The sequence below is a fragment of the Heterodontus francisci genome, chromosome 24 (assembly GCF_036365525.1).
Source record: "Heterodontus francisci isolate sHetFra1 chromosome 24, sHetFra1.hap1, whole genome shotgun sequence".
Classification (NCBI taxonomy): Eukaryota; Metazoa; Chordata; class Chondrichthyes; order Heterodontiformes; family Heterodontidae; genus Heterodontus; species Heterodontus francisci.
Window position 1 is genome coordinate 40,450,154 of NC_090394.1, and position 16,862 is coordinate 40,467,015.

Here is a 16,862-nt window from a genome sequence, read left to right on the forward strand (position 1 = left end):
CCCCCAACCAAAGTACATTCTGTTACCCTCAGTGCTTCTTCCAAGTGGTGTTCAACATGGAGGCACATTGATTCATTGGCTGAGGGAGGGCAGCAGATGGCAATCAGCAGGAGGTTTCCTTCCCCACATTTGACCTGATGCCAAGAGACTTCATGGGGTCCAGAGTCCATGTTGAGGGCTCCCAGGACAACTCCCTCCCGACTGTATACCACTGTGGCAGTGAGACAGGCTGTACCCAGGGATGATGATGGCGGAGTCTGGGATATCCGCTGGAAGGATTTGATTTGGTGAGTATGGCTAAGTAAGGCTGTTGATTGACTCGTCTGTGGGACAGCTCTCCCAATTTTGGTGCAAGTTCCCAGAGGTTAGTGAGGAGGAATTTGCAGGGTCAACTGGGCAGGGTGTGCTTTTATTGTTTCCGGTGCCCAAGTTGATGCAGGGTAGTCCATCTGTTTTATTCTTTTTTGACTTTATTGTAGTGGTTTGACACAACTGAGTGGATTGCTAGGCCATTCCAGAGGGCAGTTAAGAGTCAACCACACTGCTGTGGATCTGGAGACACATGTAGGCCAGGCAGGGTCAGGATAGCAGATTTCCTTCCCAAAAGGACATTAGTGAACCAGATGGGGCTTTACTACAATCTGGTAGTTCCACTGCCATCATTACTGAGACTATTTTTTTGTTAATTGAATTGAATTTCCACCAGTTGTTGTGGTGGGATTTGAACTCGTATCTCTGGAGCATTAATCCAGGCTTCTGGATTACTATTCCAGTAACGCTCCGTAACTGTGAATGCCACACAGGGTTTTCAGCTGCTAGTTTGCCTCTCAAACTCAGACTGGAGAACAAAGCAGTAGCTTTGCAGGATTACTAATGGTTCTCCTGTATAGACTTCTAACAAATTAGAAATGACAAGGAGCCATTTAATGTTGTTTGCCAGTTTGGACAATGACAAACTGTTTTCTGTTTCGGACATCTAAATCGCTGGAGTAGACTTGAAAGGGAAAAGAAACAGAAAGCTGGAAATCTGAGATTAAAAACAGGAAATGCTAGAGATGCACAACAGGTCCAACAGCATCTGTAGAGAGGTTAATGTTTATTTCTTAACTGATGTTGACAAACCTATGTATTTTCAACATTTTCTGCTTTTCACTGATATCTAGATTGCAGCCATGCAACACAGTCATTGCTATTATTCTACATGCAAACTATATTTAATTAGAAATGCAAAGCCACTTTAAAATGGCAAACCATTGCCCTTACCTTAGTTTACTTACTGGAAGACTCTGCAATAATCCCCTTTTACAATCTTTTGGTACTCTTGTAACAGAGAATGTTCCCATATGACATATGTTATTTCCCTGACTGCATTTGTTTTATTTATATCCTACTCTATTGTTGTGTGCAAAGTGAAGCCATTGCATTATGTTGTTAGCCTACGGCTGTGTTCTAATAAACTACTTTCATCTCATTCATCTGTGTTCAGTGCTGCATTTGATGAAAAGTTGGTCCAACAGTGTCGAGATTCAAGCAGTGAACCTGTGACCTCAGATCCAAGAGTATTGACAGACAAATGTACTGCACAATGAGTGCAAAAGAAGACAGATCTGCTAAATGGGGAAAACAATCATATTCCAGATAAAAGTGACGCACAGAATAACATTATTGCATAGAGTGCAAAGGGAATGTTGTGCTGGGCTCGATTAGAAATCAATTGCAGGTAAAAGGTCAAGAATAATGGGAGGTTCAGAAATGTATGACTTCAAATTCAAGTATGGGTCATGTCTGCATTAACACAGGAGTGCAGAATAACACGAAGGAAAGTGACCCTGTGAAAAATTCATGGAATATTTTACTTTTAACTGACACCAAACAGCTGTCAAAAATTACAGTCCGTCTGTGCACTTACAGGATGTGTGTGCATGTGCCTGTGTATGTGCGTGCGCATGTGCATATACACACATACACAGAAGCCACACACTTGATGGTAGATGTCAATCCAGTTTGGTATATTGCCTCTCTGGTGCCAGGGTTAAGGATGTCACTGAGCGACTGCAGAGCACTCTGAGGGGGGAGGGTGAACAGCCAGTGGTCGTGATCCACATCAGTACCAAGGACACAGGTAGAAAAAGGGATGAGGTCCTGCAGGCAGATTTTATGGAGCTAGGAAAGAAATTTGCAACCAGAACCTCAGAGGTAGTACTCTCCACATTACTCTTGATGCCATAGCAAATGGATATAAAAAGATGGCGTGATGGTGCAAGAGGAAGGTCTTTAGATTCCTGGGACATTGGGACTGGTTCTGGAGGAGGTGGGGCCTGTAAAGGCCGAAGGAATTGCACCTGAAAAGAGCCGGGACCAATGTCCTTACAAAGCTATTGGGGAGGATTTAAGCTAACTTGGCAGTGGATTGGGAACGAGTAGCTAACATTCGAGACAAGAAACAGGTGCGCAAGGAATTGGGAGAGACAGAAAGCACTACAATAATAGTAAGCTATTAGATGGGGTCACAGTAAGGTATAAATTAGGTTTACAGCGTATGTATGTGAACACACGGTGTGGTAAATAAGGTTGGTGAGCTGCAGACGCAGGTAGCTTCATGGGAGCATGATATTGTGGTGACCTAGCTCAAAAAATGGCAGGACTGTGTACTAAATATTCCTAGATATAAGGTTTTCAGCTAAGATAGGGAAGGAAAGAAAGGAGAAGTATTGATTAAGGGAAATATTACAGTGCTGGAGAGAGAGAGCATGTTCTAGAGTGGTCAAGGACAGGTTAGAGCTAAGAAACAATAGAGATACCATTACACTACTGGGTGCCTTCTATAGGCCTCTAACTGAAAGCAAAGATATAGATGAGCAAATTTGCAAGGAAATTACAGTGACGTGCGACGTAGCAATCCAGAGTAAAATAACTAACTGGGAGGCGCGGGGGGCAATTTCAGTGGGGTGAGAATATATCTGGCCCAGGTAAATTGGAATCAAAGATAGGCAGGCAAAACTGCAATTGTCTTTAAAGGGGAGATAGTTTGGGAACAGTCGAGGTGCATTCCCACAAGGCAGAAAGGTAGGAAACAAAGCCAGAGCTCCCTACATGACAAAAGAGATAGAGAGTAAGATGAAGCAGCAAAAGGGTGCGTATGACAGAGGTTGATAATACAAGTGACAATTAGGCTGAACATAAAAAGTTCAGAGGGAAAGTGAAAAAAATAACAGCAGCAAACATAAAGTATGAGAAAAGACTGGCACCCAACATAAAAGGAAATCCAAAAGTCTTCTAAAGGCATATAAAAACAGGAAGAGGGTGGTAAAAGGCGTAGGGATGATTAGGGACCAAAGAAGGGGATTTATACACAGAGGCAGAGGGCAAAGCTGAGGTACTAAATGACTACATAGTATCTGTCTTTACCAAGGAAGAAGATGCTGCTAAATTCGTAGTAAAAGGAGGAGGTAGTTGAGACACTGGCTGGACTAAAAATTGATAAAGAGGTATTAGAAAGGCTGACTGTACTTAAAATTGATATGTCACCAGGACCAGATCAGATGCATCCAACGATACTGAAGGGAGTAGGAGTGGAAAGTACAGAGGCACTGGTCATAATCTTCCAATTCTCCTTAGACATGGGGTGGTGCCAGAGGATTGTAGAATTGCAAATGTTACACGTATGTTCAAATACAGGCCAGTCTGTCTAACTTACGTGTTGGGAAAGCTTTTAGAAATGATAATCCGTCTCAAAATTAACCGGACAAACCTGGACTGAAAAAGGAAAGCCAGCATGAACCTTAAGGGCAAATCATGTTTAACTAATTTGATTGAGTTTTTCAATAAAGTAACAGAGCAGAGTGATGAGGGCAATGCAACTGATGTGGTGCACATGGACTTGCAAAAGATGTTTGATAAAGTGCCACATAATAGGCTTGTCAGCAAAGTTGAAGCCCATGGAATAACGGGGACAATGGCAGCATGGATATGGGGTTGGCTGAGTGAAAGGAAACCAGGTATAGTGGTGAATGGCTGTTTTTCGGACTGGAGCAAGGTACATAGTGCAATTCCCCAGGGGCCGGTATTAGGACCGCTGCTTTTCTCAATCTATATTAATAACCTAGAATTGGGTGCATGGGACACATTTTCAAAATTTGCAGATGACAGAAAACTTGGAAGTATTGTGAACTGTGAGGAGGACAGAGACAGATTTCAAGAGATATAGAAAGGCTGGTGGAATGGGCAGATACATAGTAGATGTAATTTAATGCACAGAAGTGTGAAGTGATACATTTTGGGAAGAACAATGAGGAGAAGCAATATAAAATGAAGGATACAATTCGACACAGGGGGCAGGAGTAGAGGGACCATAGAACAATTTTGGCACAGAAGGAGAACAATTTTGGCACAGAAGGAGATCATTCAGCCCATTGTGTCTGTGCCGGCCGCCCTTGTAACCTTAAATAAAAACAAAATACTGCGGATGCTGGAAATCTGAAATAAAAACAAGAAATGCTGGAACCACTCAGCAGGTCTGGCAGCATCTGTGGAAAGAGAAGCAGAGTTAACGTTTCGGGTCAGTGACCCTTCATCGGGCCCTTGTAACCTTGTAGGTTACAGCACTTCAGGTATCTTTTAAAAGAATTGAAGGTTTCTGCCTCCACCACCGTTCCTGGCAGCGAATTCCAGACACCCACCACCCTCTGGGTGAAAAAGTTTTTCCTCATGTCCCCTCTAATCCTTCTACCATCACCTTAAATCTGTGTCCCCTAGTAACTGACCTCTCCGCTAGGGGAAACAGGTCCTTCCTGTCCACTCTATCTCGGCCCCTCATAATTTTGTACACCTCAATTAAGTCTCCCCTCAGCCTCCTCAGTTCCAGAGAAAACAACCCTAGCCTATCCAATCTTTCTTCACAGCTGCAACTTTCAAGCCCTGGCAACCTTGTTGTAAATCTCCTTTGTACTCTCTCCAAAGCAATTATGTCCTTTCTGTAATGTGGTGACCAGAACTGTGCGCAATACTCTAGCTGTGGCCTAACCAGTGTTTTATACAGTTGCAGCATCACATCCCTGCTTTTGTATCCTATACCTCGGCCAGGTATACATCTGGTTCTATAGCCAGGTTTGAAACCTCCAGTTGTTGATGGTCACGCAGAGGATATTGCAAGAAGCTGCAGGCGAGAGCTGAAAGATTGCCATGTTAATATCAACAGATGGCATTTAATGTTAGCATAATTAGAATTATTAGATTAATTGGATGGCCCCGTAGGTCGGCTTGGGACCGGCTTTCCTCGCCAGTCGGCGAATTCCAACGCTGGCCGGAGCGTGTTTCCTAGGCCCTAAACCTCTGGATGGCGACCACGAGCGCAGCATCAGCCTGGAGGACACCGACATCGAGGAGGCCATCCTCACACCACCTGCCCCCCTCCCCACTCCTTTCCCCCCGCCCCACCCCCCTTCCCCTTGCACCCTCTTCCCCCCAACCCCTCGGACCCCCTTCCCCTGCACCCTCTTCCCCCTCTTGCCACCCGCACCCACTTCCCCCACCCCCTGCCCCCTCCCTCCATGAAATCGCACAGTTTACTTGTTAGGGCCCTTCCTCGGGTATAGGAGCAAACAACCCCACTGCCTTGTGGGCATCTCGGGAGAGACCAAGGCTAAGGGAGTAAACCCAAACAGAAAAACCGGAGCGGAACCCCTAAGGTGGTCATGTGTCACCTTTGGCATGTTTCCAGCAGTTCCTGCAGCCATACCGGTGACAAATGTCGTGCTCTGCACTCCTTTGGACCCCACTAGGAAGGCCGAGAGGGGGGTTTTGACGCTTGGGCAACTCACAACCTCCATACATTCCGCCCAGGCATGTGCCAAGGAGAGGTCACTCCATAGTCGCCTCACAGCGACCAAAACAACACGGAAGGCAGCAGTTACAGGTTAAGTCCAGCTCAATTGGCGTAGAGGTTGGGCGCCACGGGTTGCCTTTGTCGGTGGGAGAGGTCATCGCATCTCACTGGACAGCTACCGCCCGCCTCAAACTGGGTAGCCCCCGGTCAGAAAGGTTCTGTCCTGCCACAGTCCACCTGCTTCAATGGCTGCTTGGAGATCAGGGTCATTGCCCAACAAGTGGACTGTAACACCGCACCAAACAGAACAAAAAAAGGAAAGAAGGTACCAGCCCTTCGTTTTGCAAGCTGGAACGTCAGAACTACGTGTCCTGGCCTGTCGGAAGACCTTACACAAATCAACGACTCTCGGAAGACCGCCATCATTAACAACGAGCTCAGTAGACTCAATGTGGACATTCCAGCACTTCAGGAGACACGCTCTCTTCGAGATCCGCTCACAGGGAGGCAAGACTACACCTTCTTCTGGCAGGGTAGGGATCCTGAAGAACAAAGACAGCATGGAGTGGGCTTCGCCATCAGAAACTCTTTGAATAGCATGACAGAGCCACCTTCAAATGGCTCGGAACGCATACTGTCCATCTGACTGCTCACTGCCTCTGGCCCAGTACTCCTACTCAACATCTATGCACCAACACTCTGCTCCCATCTGAAGTTAAAGACGAGGAACTCCAGAATATCATTAGCAGCATTCCTAATAACGAACATTTGTTCCTGCTGGGGGACTTTAAAGCCAGGGTTGGGGCCGACCATGACTCATGGCCCTCCTGCCTTGGGTGCTATGGCATTGGAAGGATGAATGAGAATGGACAGAGACTGCTGGAGTCGTGTACCTATCACAATCTCTGCATCACCAACTCATTCTTTCATACTGAACCCTGTCACCAGGTTTCATGGAGCCACCCAAGATCACATCGTTGGCACCAGGTGGACCTCATCGTCACAAGGCAAGCCTCTATAAACAGTGTCCAAATCACACACAACTTTCACAGTGCAGACTGCGACACCAACCACTCCCTGGTGTGCAGCAAAGTTAGACTCAAACCAAAGAAGCTACATTACTCCAAGCAGAAGGGCCGCCTGCGCATCAACACTAACAGAATTTCTTATCCACAGTTGTTACCTAAGTTTCTAAATTCACTTGAAAAAGCCCTTCAAAACACTCTTGTAGGGGATGCAGAGACGAAGTGGGCCCACATCAGAGACGCCATCCATGACTCAGTAATGACCACCTTTGGCAAAGGTGAGAAGCAGAATGCAGACTGGTTTCAATCTCACTTTGAAGAGCTGCAACCTGTCATAGCCGCTAAGTGCACTGCACTGCTGAAATACAAGAAAGCCCCCAGCGAGCTAACATCCGTAGCACTTAAAGTAAACAGAAGCACTGCACAAAGAACAGCCAGGCGCTGTGCAAATGACTAGTGGCAAACCTATGCAGCCGTATTCAGCTGGCCTCCGACACCAGAAACATCAGAAGAACGTATGATGGCATTGAGAGCTTTTGGGCCAACCATCAAGAAGATCGCCCCCCTCAAGTCTAAATCAGGGGAAATGATCACTGAACAACGCAAGCAAATGGACCGCTGGGTGGAGCACTACCTAGAACTGTACTCCAGGGAAATTGTTGTCACTGATACAGCCCTCAATGCAACCCTGTCTCTGCCAGTCATGGATGAGCTGGACGAACAGCCAACAAAATTGGAATTCAGTGATGCCATTGATTCTCTAGCCAGTGGAAAAGCCCCTGGAAAGGATGGCATTACCCCTGAAATAATCAAGAGTGCCAAGCCTGCTATACTCTCAGCACTCCATGAACTGCTTTGCCTGTGCTGGGAGGAGGGAGCAGTACCAGAGGACATGCGCGATGCCAATATCATCACCCTCTATAAGAACAAGGGTGACCGTGGTGACTGCAACAACTAAGGTGGAATCTCCCTGCTCAGCATAGTGGGGAAAGCCTTCGCTTGAGTCGTTTTAAACAGACTCCAGAAGCTGCCTGAGCGTCTCTACCCAGAGGCACAGTGCAGTATTTTGGCAGAGAGACCCACCAATGACATGCTGTTCTCCCTTCCCAGCTACAGGAGAAATGCCGCGAACAACAGATGCCCTTCTAGATTGCTTTCATAGATCTCACCAAAGCCTTTGACCTCGTCAGCAGACGTGGTCTCTTCAGACTACTAGAAAAGATCAGATGTCCACCAAAGCTACTAAGTATCAGCACCTCATTCCGTGACAATATGAAAGGCACAATTCAGCATAGCGGTGCCTCATCACACCCCTTTCCTATCCTGAGTGGTGTGAAACAGGGCTGTGTTCTCGCACCTACACTGTTTGGGATCTTCTTCTCACTGCTGCTTTCACATGCGTTCAAGTCTTAAGAAGGAATTTTCCTCCACAAGAGATCAGATGGCAGGTTGTTCAACCTTGCCCGTCTTAGCACGAAGAACAAAGTATGGAAAGTCCTCATCAGGGAACTCCTCTTTGCTGATGATGCTGCATTAACATCCCACACAGAAGAGTGTTTGCAGAGACTCCGATAGGATTGCGGCTGCCTGCAATGAAGTTGGCCTAACCATCAGCCTCAAGAAAACAAACATCATGGGACAGGACGTCAGAAATGCTCCATCCATCAATATCGGCGACCACACTCTGGAAGTGGTTCAAGAGTTCATCTACCTAGGCTCAACTATCACCAGCAACCTGTCTCCCGATGCAGAAATCAACAAGCGCTTATGGCATCCATTGCTATGTCCAGACTGGCCAAGAGGGTGTGGGAAAATGGAGCATGACACGGAACACAAAAGTCCGAGTGTTTCAAGCCTGCGTCCTCAGTACCTTGCTCTACAGCAGCGAGGCCTGGACAACGTATGTCAGACAAGAGCAACGTCTCAATTCATTCCATCTTCGCTGCCTCCGGAGAATCCTTGGCATCAGGTGGCAGGACCGTAACTCCAACGCAGAAGTCCTCGAGGCTGCCAACATCCCCAGCATGTACACCCTACTGAGCCAGCGGCGCTCGAGATGGCTTGGCCATGTGAGCCGCTTGGAAGATGGCGGGATCCCCAAGGACGCATAGTACAGCGAGCTCGTCACTGGTATCAGACCCACCGGTTTGAAGACGTCTGCAAACGTGACATGAGGTCCTGTGACTTTGACCACAAGTCGTGGGAGTCAGTTGCCAGAGCTGGCAGACAGACATAAAGGCGGGGCTAAAGAGTAGTGAGGCGAGGAGACTTCGCAGTTTTTAAAAAATTCATTCATGGGATGTGTGCGTCACTGGCTAGCCCATCCCTAATTGCCCTTGAGAAGGTGGTGGTGAGCTGCCTTCTTGAACCGCTGCAGTCCATGTGAGGTAGGTACACTCAAAGTGCTGTTAGGAAGGGAGTTCCAGGATTTTGACCCAGCGACAGTGAAGGAACGGCGATATAGTTCCAAGTCAGGATGGTGTGTGACTTGGAGGGGAACTTGCAGGTGGTGATGTTCCCATGCATCTGCTGCTCTTGTCCTTCGAAGTCGTAGAGGTCGCGGGTTTGGAAGGTGCTGTCTAAGGAAACTTGGTGCGTTGCTGCAGTGCATCTTGTAGATGGTACACACTGCTGCCACTGTGCGTCAGTGCTGGAGGGAGTGAATGTTTGTGGATGGTGTGCCAATCAGTTGGCTGCTTTGTTCTGGATGGTGTCGAGCTTCTTGACTGATGTTAGAGCTGCACCCATCCAGGCAAGTGGAGAGTATTCCATCACACTCCTGAATTGTGCCTTGTAGATGGTGGACAGGCTTTGGGAAGTCAGGAGGTGAGTTACTCGCCACAGGATTCCTAGCCTCTGACCTGCTCTTGTAGCCACGGTATTTATATGGCTACTCCGGTTCAGTTTCTGATCAATGGTAGCCCCTAGGATGTTGATAGTGGGGGATTCAGCAATGCCAGTGAATGTCAAAGGAAGATGGTTAGATTCTCTCTTGTTGGAGATGGTCATTGCCTGGCACATGTGTGGCGCAAATGTTATTTGCCATTTATCAGCCCAAGCCTGGATATTGTCCAGGCCTTGCTGCATTTCTACACAGACTGCTTCAGTATTTGAGGAGTCGCGAATGGTGCTGAACATTGTGCAATCATCAGCGAACATCCCCACTTCTGACCTTATGATTGAAGGAAGGTCATTGATGAAGCAGCTGAAGATGGTTGGGCCTAGGACACTACCCTGAGGAACTCCTGCAGCGAGGTCCTGGAGCTCAGATGATTGACCTCCAACAACCACAACTATCTTCCTTTGCGCTAGGTATGATTCCAACCAGCAGAGAGTTTGCCCCGATTCCCATTGACTCCAGCTTTGCTGGAGCTCCTTGATGCCATACTCGGTGAAATGCTGCCTTGATGTCAAGGGCAATCACTCTCACCTCACCTCTTGAGTGCAACTCTTTTGCCCATGTTTGAGCCAAGGCTGTAATGAGGTCAGGAGCTGAGTGGCCCTGGCGCAACCCCAACTGAGCATCACTGAGCAAGTTATTGCTAAGCAAGTGCTGCTTAATGGCACTGTTGATGACACCTTCCATCACTTTACTGATGATTGAGAATTGGCAGGAAAAAAGACAGAAGTGCAAGGGGACAGCCAACTGTCTAACAGCCCCGACAACCAATTTTACCTGCAGCACCTGTGGAAGAGTCTGTCACTCTAGAACTGGCCTTTATAGCCACTCCAGGCGCTGCTCCACAAACCACTGACCACCTCTAAGCGCTTACCCATTGTCTCTCGAGACAAGGAGGCCAAAGACAAGAGACAAGACCTCGGCCAATAAAGGAAAGCAATCCATATGCCTTTTCACCACATTATCTACCTGTCCTGCCACCTTCAGGGACCTGTGGACATGCACTCCAAGGTCTCTCGCTTCTTATACCCCTCTCAATATTCTCCCATTAATTGTGTATTCCCTCGCTTCATTTGCCCTCCCCAAATGCATTACCTCACACTTCTCTGGACTTAATTCCATTTGCCACTTTCCCACCCACTCAACTAAACAATTGATATCATTCTGGAGTCTTCAGTTATCCTCTTCACGATTAACTACACGCCCAATTTTTGTGTCATCAGCAAATTTCCCAATCATGCCTCCCACATTTAAGTCCAAATCATTAATATATACCACAAACAGCAAGGGACCCAACACGGAGCCCTGTGGGACACCACTGGAAACAACCTTCCATTCACAAAAACATCCATCGATGACTACCCTTTGTTTCCTGGCCCTGAGCCAATTCTGGATCCAACCTGCCACATTCACGTATCCCATGGGCTTTCATTTTACTGACTAGTCTGCCATGCGAGACCTTGTCAAATGCCTTACTAAAATCCATGTAGACCACATCCACTGCACGACCCTCATCAATCCTCCCTGTTACTTCCTCAAAAAACTCAATTAAGTTAGTAAGACATGTCCTTCCCCTAACAAATCCATGCTGACTATCCCTGATTAATCCGTGCCTTTCTAAGTGGCAGTTTATCCTGTTCCTCAGAATTGATTCTAACAATTTACCCACCACCGAGGTCAGATTGACTGGCCTATAATGATTTGGCCTACCCATCGCACCCTTTTTAAACAATGGTAAAACGTTCGCAGACCTCCAATCATCTCTCACACTCTCTCACAGGGACAGCAAGAGAGTTCCAAGACTGACGTTATAGTTCAGAAAGTGACACGTTGCAAGGGGAGGCAGCTGATTGCTCAGTCGGAACAGGTGGGTACTTCTACCCTTTTTTTTTTACTACTTTCAATAGCTGAAGTAAAAGTAAAGGTAGGGGCTTTAGATAGTTGTGTTTGGAGTGGAATAAGGTCCCTAGTGTATATGGTACTCTAAATTAAAGGGAGTAACTAAGGAGCTAAATCTAAGGGGTAAGTCAGGGCAGGAGAGCTCAGCCCCGTGGCATGCTCCCCCTGCGCTATGTGGGAAATCAGGGACACTTCTAGTGTCCGTGGCGACCATGTGTGCAGGAAGTGTGTCCAGTTGCAGCTACTGGCTGACTGCATTGCGCAGCTGCAGCTGCGGATGGATTCACTGTGGGCCATCAGCGATGCTGAGGATGTCGTGGATAGTACGTTTAGCGAGGTGGTCACACCGCAGGTAATGGCTACAATGGCATAAAAGGGATGGGTGACCACCAAGCAGAGTAGTAGGCGCAGGCAGGTAGTGCAGGAATCTCTGTGGCCATCCCCCTCGCAAACAGATATATCACTTTGAATACTGTTGGGGGGCATGGCCTCCCAGGGGAAAGCAGCAACAGCCAAATTCGTGGCACTACGGATGGCTCTGCTGCACAGCAGGAGGGGAAAAGACTGGGAGAGTCATAGTGATGAGATTCAATTGTACAGGGAACAGACAGGCATTTCTGTGGCAGCAAATGGGACACCAGGATGGTATGTTGCCTCTCTGGTGCTAGAGTCAAGGATGTCTTGCAGCAGCTGCAGGACATTCTGAAGGAGGAGGGTGAACAGCCAGTGGTCGTGGTACATGTCGGTACCAATGACATACATTTAAAAAAAAAAGGATGAGGTCCTGCAAGATGAATTTAGGAAGTTAGCAGCTAAATTAAAAAGCAGGACCTCAAGGGTAGTAAACTGAGGATTACTTCCTGTGCCACGTTTTAGTGAATATAAGAACAGGAGAATAGACCAGATGAATGCGTGGCTGGAGAAATGGTGCAGGAGGGAGGGATTCAGATTCCTGGAACATCGGGACCGGGGAAGGTGGGACCTGTACAAGCAGGACAGGTTACACCCAGGCAGGATTGGAACCAATGTCCTCGCAGGGGCGTTTGCTAGTGCTATTAGGGAGGATTTAAAGTAGAATGGCAAGGGGATGGGAACCTGAGCAGGGAGACTGAGGAGGAGGAAACAAGGATAGAAAGGAAAGACAGGAAACAAAAAGGCAAAAGTGGAAGGCATAGAAATCAAGGGCAAGAAACAAATAGGGCCATAGTGAGAAATAATGCTAAGATGACTAAGAATGTTAAAAAGACTAACCTAAAGGCATTGTATCTCAATGCACGGCGTATTCGCAATAAGGTAGGCAAATTAACCGCGCAAATAGATGTAAATGCATACGATATAGTTGCTATTACGGAGACAGAGCTGCAGGGTGACCAAGATGGGAACTGAATATCCAGGGGTATTCAATATTTAGGAAGGACAGGCAAAAAGGGAAAGGAGGTGGAGTAGCGTTGTTAGTAAAAGTGGAAATCAATACAATAGCGAGGAAGGACATTAGCTCAGAGAATCCTGATGTGGAATCTGTATGGGTGGAGCTAAGAAACACCAAGGGGAAGAAAATGTTGGTGGAGGTTGTATATAGACCCCCAAACAGCAGTGGTGATGTAGAGGATGGCATTAAACAGGAAATTAGAGACACATGCAATAAGGGTACAACTGTAATTATGGGTGATTTTAATCTACATATAGATTGGGCAAACCAAATTAGCAATAATACTGTAGAGGAGGAATTCCTGGAGTGCGTTCATGATCGTTTTTTGGACCAATACGTTGAGGAACCTACTAGAGAACAGGGCACCCTAGACTGGGTATTGTGTAAGAAGAAAGGAATAGTTAACAATCTTGTTGTGCGGGGTCCCTTGGGGAAGAACGACCATAACATGATAGAATTCTTCATTAAGATGGAGAGTGAGAGAGTTGATTCTGAGACTCGGGTCCTGAATCTAAATAAAGGAAACTATGAAGATATGAGGCGTGAGTTCTATGATAGATTGGGGAACGTTACTTAAAGGGTTGACAGTGGATAGGCAATGGCTAACATTTATAGACCGCCTGGATGAAATACAATTGTTTTTTCCTGTCTGGCGCAAAAATAAAACAGGAAGGGTGGTTCAACTATGGCTTACAAAAGAAATTAGGGATAGTATTAGACCCAAAAAGGAGAAATATAAAATGGCCAGAACAAGCAGCAAACCTGAGGATTCGGAGCAGTTTAGAATTCAGCAAAGGAGGACAAAGGGATTGATTAAGAAGGGAAAAATGGAGTATAAGAGCTAACTTGCAGAGAACATAAAAACTGACTGTAAAAGCTTCTATAGATATGTGAAGAGAAAAAAGATTAGAGAAGACAAATGTGGGTCCCTTACAGTCAGAAACAAGTGAATTTATAATGGGGAACAAAGAAATAGCAGACCAATTAAATACATACTTTGGTTCTGGCTTCACAAAGGAGGTCACAAATTACCTCCCAGAAATGTTGGGGAACATAGGATCTAGTGAGAAGGAGGATCTGTATGAAATCAGTATGTGTAAGGAAATGGTGTTCGGGAAATTGATGGGATTGAAGGCCGCTAAAACCCCAGGGCCTGATAATCTGCATCCCAGAATACTTAAGGAAGTGGCCTTAGAAATAGTAGATGCATTGCTGGTCATTTTTCAAAATTCTATAGACTCTGGAACAGTTCCAACGGATAGGAGGGTAGCTAATGTAACCCCACGATTTAAAAAAGGAGGTAGACAGAAAACAGGGAATTATAGACCAGTTAGCCTGGCATCAGTAGTGGGAAAAATGCTAGAGTCCATTATAAGCGATATAATAGCAGAGCACTTGGAAAACAGTGACAGGATCAGACAAAGTCAACATGGATTTATGAAAGGGAAATCATGCTCGACAAATCTACTGGAATTTTTTGAGGATATAACTAGTAGAACAGATAAGGGAGAACCAGTGGATGTGGTATATTTGGACATTCAGAAGGCTTTCGATAAGGTCCCACATAAGAGATTAGTGTGCAAAATTAAAGCACATGGGATTGGGGGTAAGGTACTGACATGGATAGAGAACTGGCTGGCAGACAGGAAACAAAGAGTAGGAATAAAGGGGTCTTTTTCAGAGTGGCAAGCAGTGACTAGTGGGGTACCGCAGGGATCAGTGCTAGGTCCCCAGCTATTCACATTATATATTAATGATATAGATGAGGGAATTAAATGTAATATATCCAAGTTTGCAGACAACACAAAGCTGGGTGGAGGTGTGAGCTGTGAGGAGGATGCAGAGAAGCTCCAGTGTGATTTGGACAGGTTGAGTGAGTGGGCAAATACACGGCAGATGTAATATAATGTGGATAAATGTGAGGTTATCCATTTTGGAGGCAAAAACAGGAAGGCAGATTATCTGAACGGCGACAGATTGGGAAAGGGGGAGGTGCAGCAAGACCAAGGTGTCCTTGTGCACCAGTCACTGAAAGCAAGCATGCAGGTGCAGCAGGCAGTTAAGGCGGCAAATGGTATGGTTGGCCTTCAGAGTGAGACCATTCGAGTACAGGAGCAGGGATGTCTTGCTGCAGTTATACAAGGCCTTGGTGAGACCACACCTTGAGTATTGTGTGCAGTTTTGGTCTCTTATCTGAGGAAGGATGTTCTTGCTATGGAGGGAGTGCAGCGAAGGTTCACCAGACTGATTGCTCCAATGGCAGGACTGACGTATGGAGAGAGATTGGGTCAATTAGGCTTGTATTTGCTCGAGTTTAGAAGAATGAGAGGGGATCTCATAGAAACCTACAAAATTCTAACAAGACTGGACAGACGAGATGCAGGAAGGATGTTCCTGATGGCAGGGGAGTCCAGAACCAGGGCTCACAGTCTAAGGATAAGGAGTAAGCCATTTAGGACTGAGACGAGCAGAGATTTCTTCACCCATAGAGTGGTGAACCTGTGGAATTCTCTACCACGGAAAGCAGTTGAGGCCAAATCATTAAATATATTGCTTAAAGAGTTAGATATAGTTCTTGGGGTTAAAGGGATCAAGGGAAATGGGGAGACAGTGGGAACAGAGTACGGAGTTTGGATGATCAGCCATGACCGTACTGAATGGCGGAGCAGGCTCAAAGGGCCAAATAGCCTACTCCTGCTCATATTTTTCTATGTTTCTATCTGGTACCTTGCCTGTATCTGGTGAGGATTTGAAGATGATCCTCAGCGCATACGCTATTTCCTCCCTGGCTTCCTTTAACAACCTGGAATGCAATCCATCTGGTCCTGGCGATTTATCCACTTTCAAGGATGTCAGACCCTCCCTCTAGTACTTCCTCCCTCATTTTGCTCATCATATCTAATATTTCACACTCCTCTTTAACTACAATGACTACTTCAACACTCTCCTTTGTGAAGACAGAGACAAAAAACTCATTAAGAACCCTGCTCACATCTTATGCATCCACGCATAAGTTCCCTTGTACATCTGATAGGCCATACCCTTTCCTTAGTTATCCTCTTGCTCTTGATGTACTGATAAAACATCTTAGGGTTTTTCTTGATCTTACCTGCCAATAATTTTTCATGTCCTCTCTGCTTTTCTAATTTCCTTTTTTTACTTCACCTCTGCACTTTCTATACTCCTCTAGGCTTTCTAAAGTTTTAAGATATTTGTGATCGTCATAAGCTTTCTTTTTCTGCTTCAACTTACCCTGTAAGCTTCTAGATAACCACGGGGCTCTAGATTTGGCAGTACCATCCTTAATCTTTGTGGGGGACATGCCTACACTGTGCCTTTAGTATCTCTCTTTTGAATGCCTCCCACTGGTTTGCCACTGATTTTCCTTCAAGGAGCTTTATCCAGTCCACTTTCACCAGGTCACCTCTCAGTTACATAAAAATTGCCTTCCCCTAATTTAGAACCTTTGAACACAAGAACATAAGAAATAGGAGCAGGAATAGGCCATTCTGCCCCTCAAGCCTGCCCCATCATTCAATAAGATCATGGCTGATCTGCCCCAGACTTCAACTCCTCTTTCGTGCCAGCTCCTCATCGCCCTCAACTCCCCGATATTTCAAAAATCTATCGAACTCCTCTCAATACTTTCAGTGATCTAGCCTCCACAACTCTCTGGGGTACAGAATTACATACATTTGCTCCTATTTTATCTTTGGCCTTTTCCATGATTATGCTAAAACTAACTAGATTATGGTTACTATCTCCAAAATGGTCACCCATTGTTAC

The 16,862-nt window shown here is 46.1% G+C and overlaps 1 protein-coding gene across 1 annotated transcript in view; it reads right to left on the reverse strand.

Moving 5' to 3' along the window:
• Positions 1 to 16,862, reverse strand: part of LOC137383327 (probable helicase with zinc finger domain) — a 429,894-nt gene that overhangs the window by 176,150 nt on the left and 236,882 nt on the right.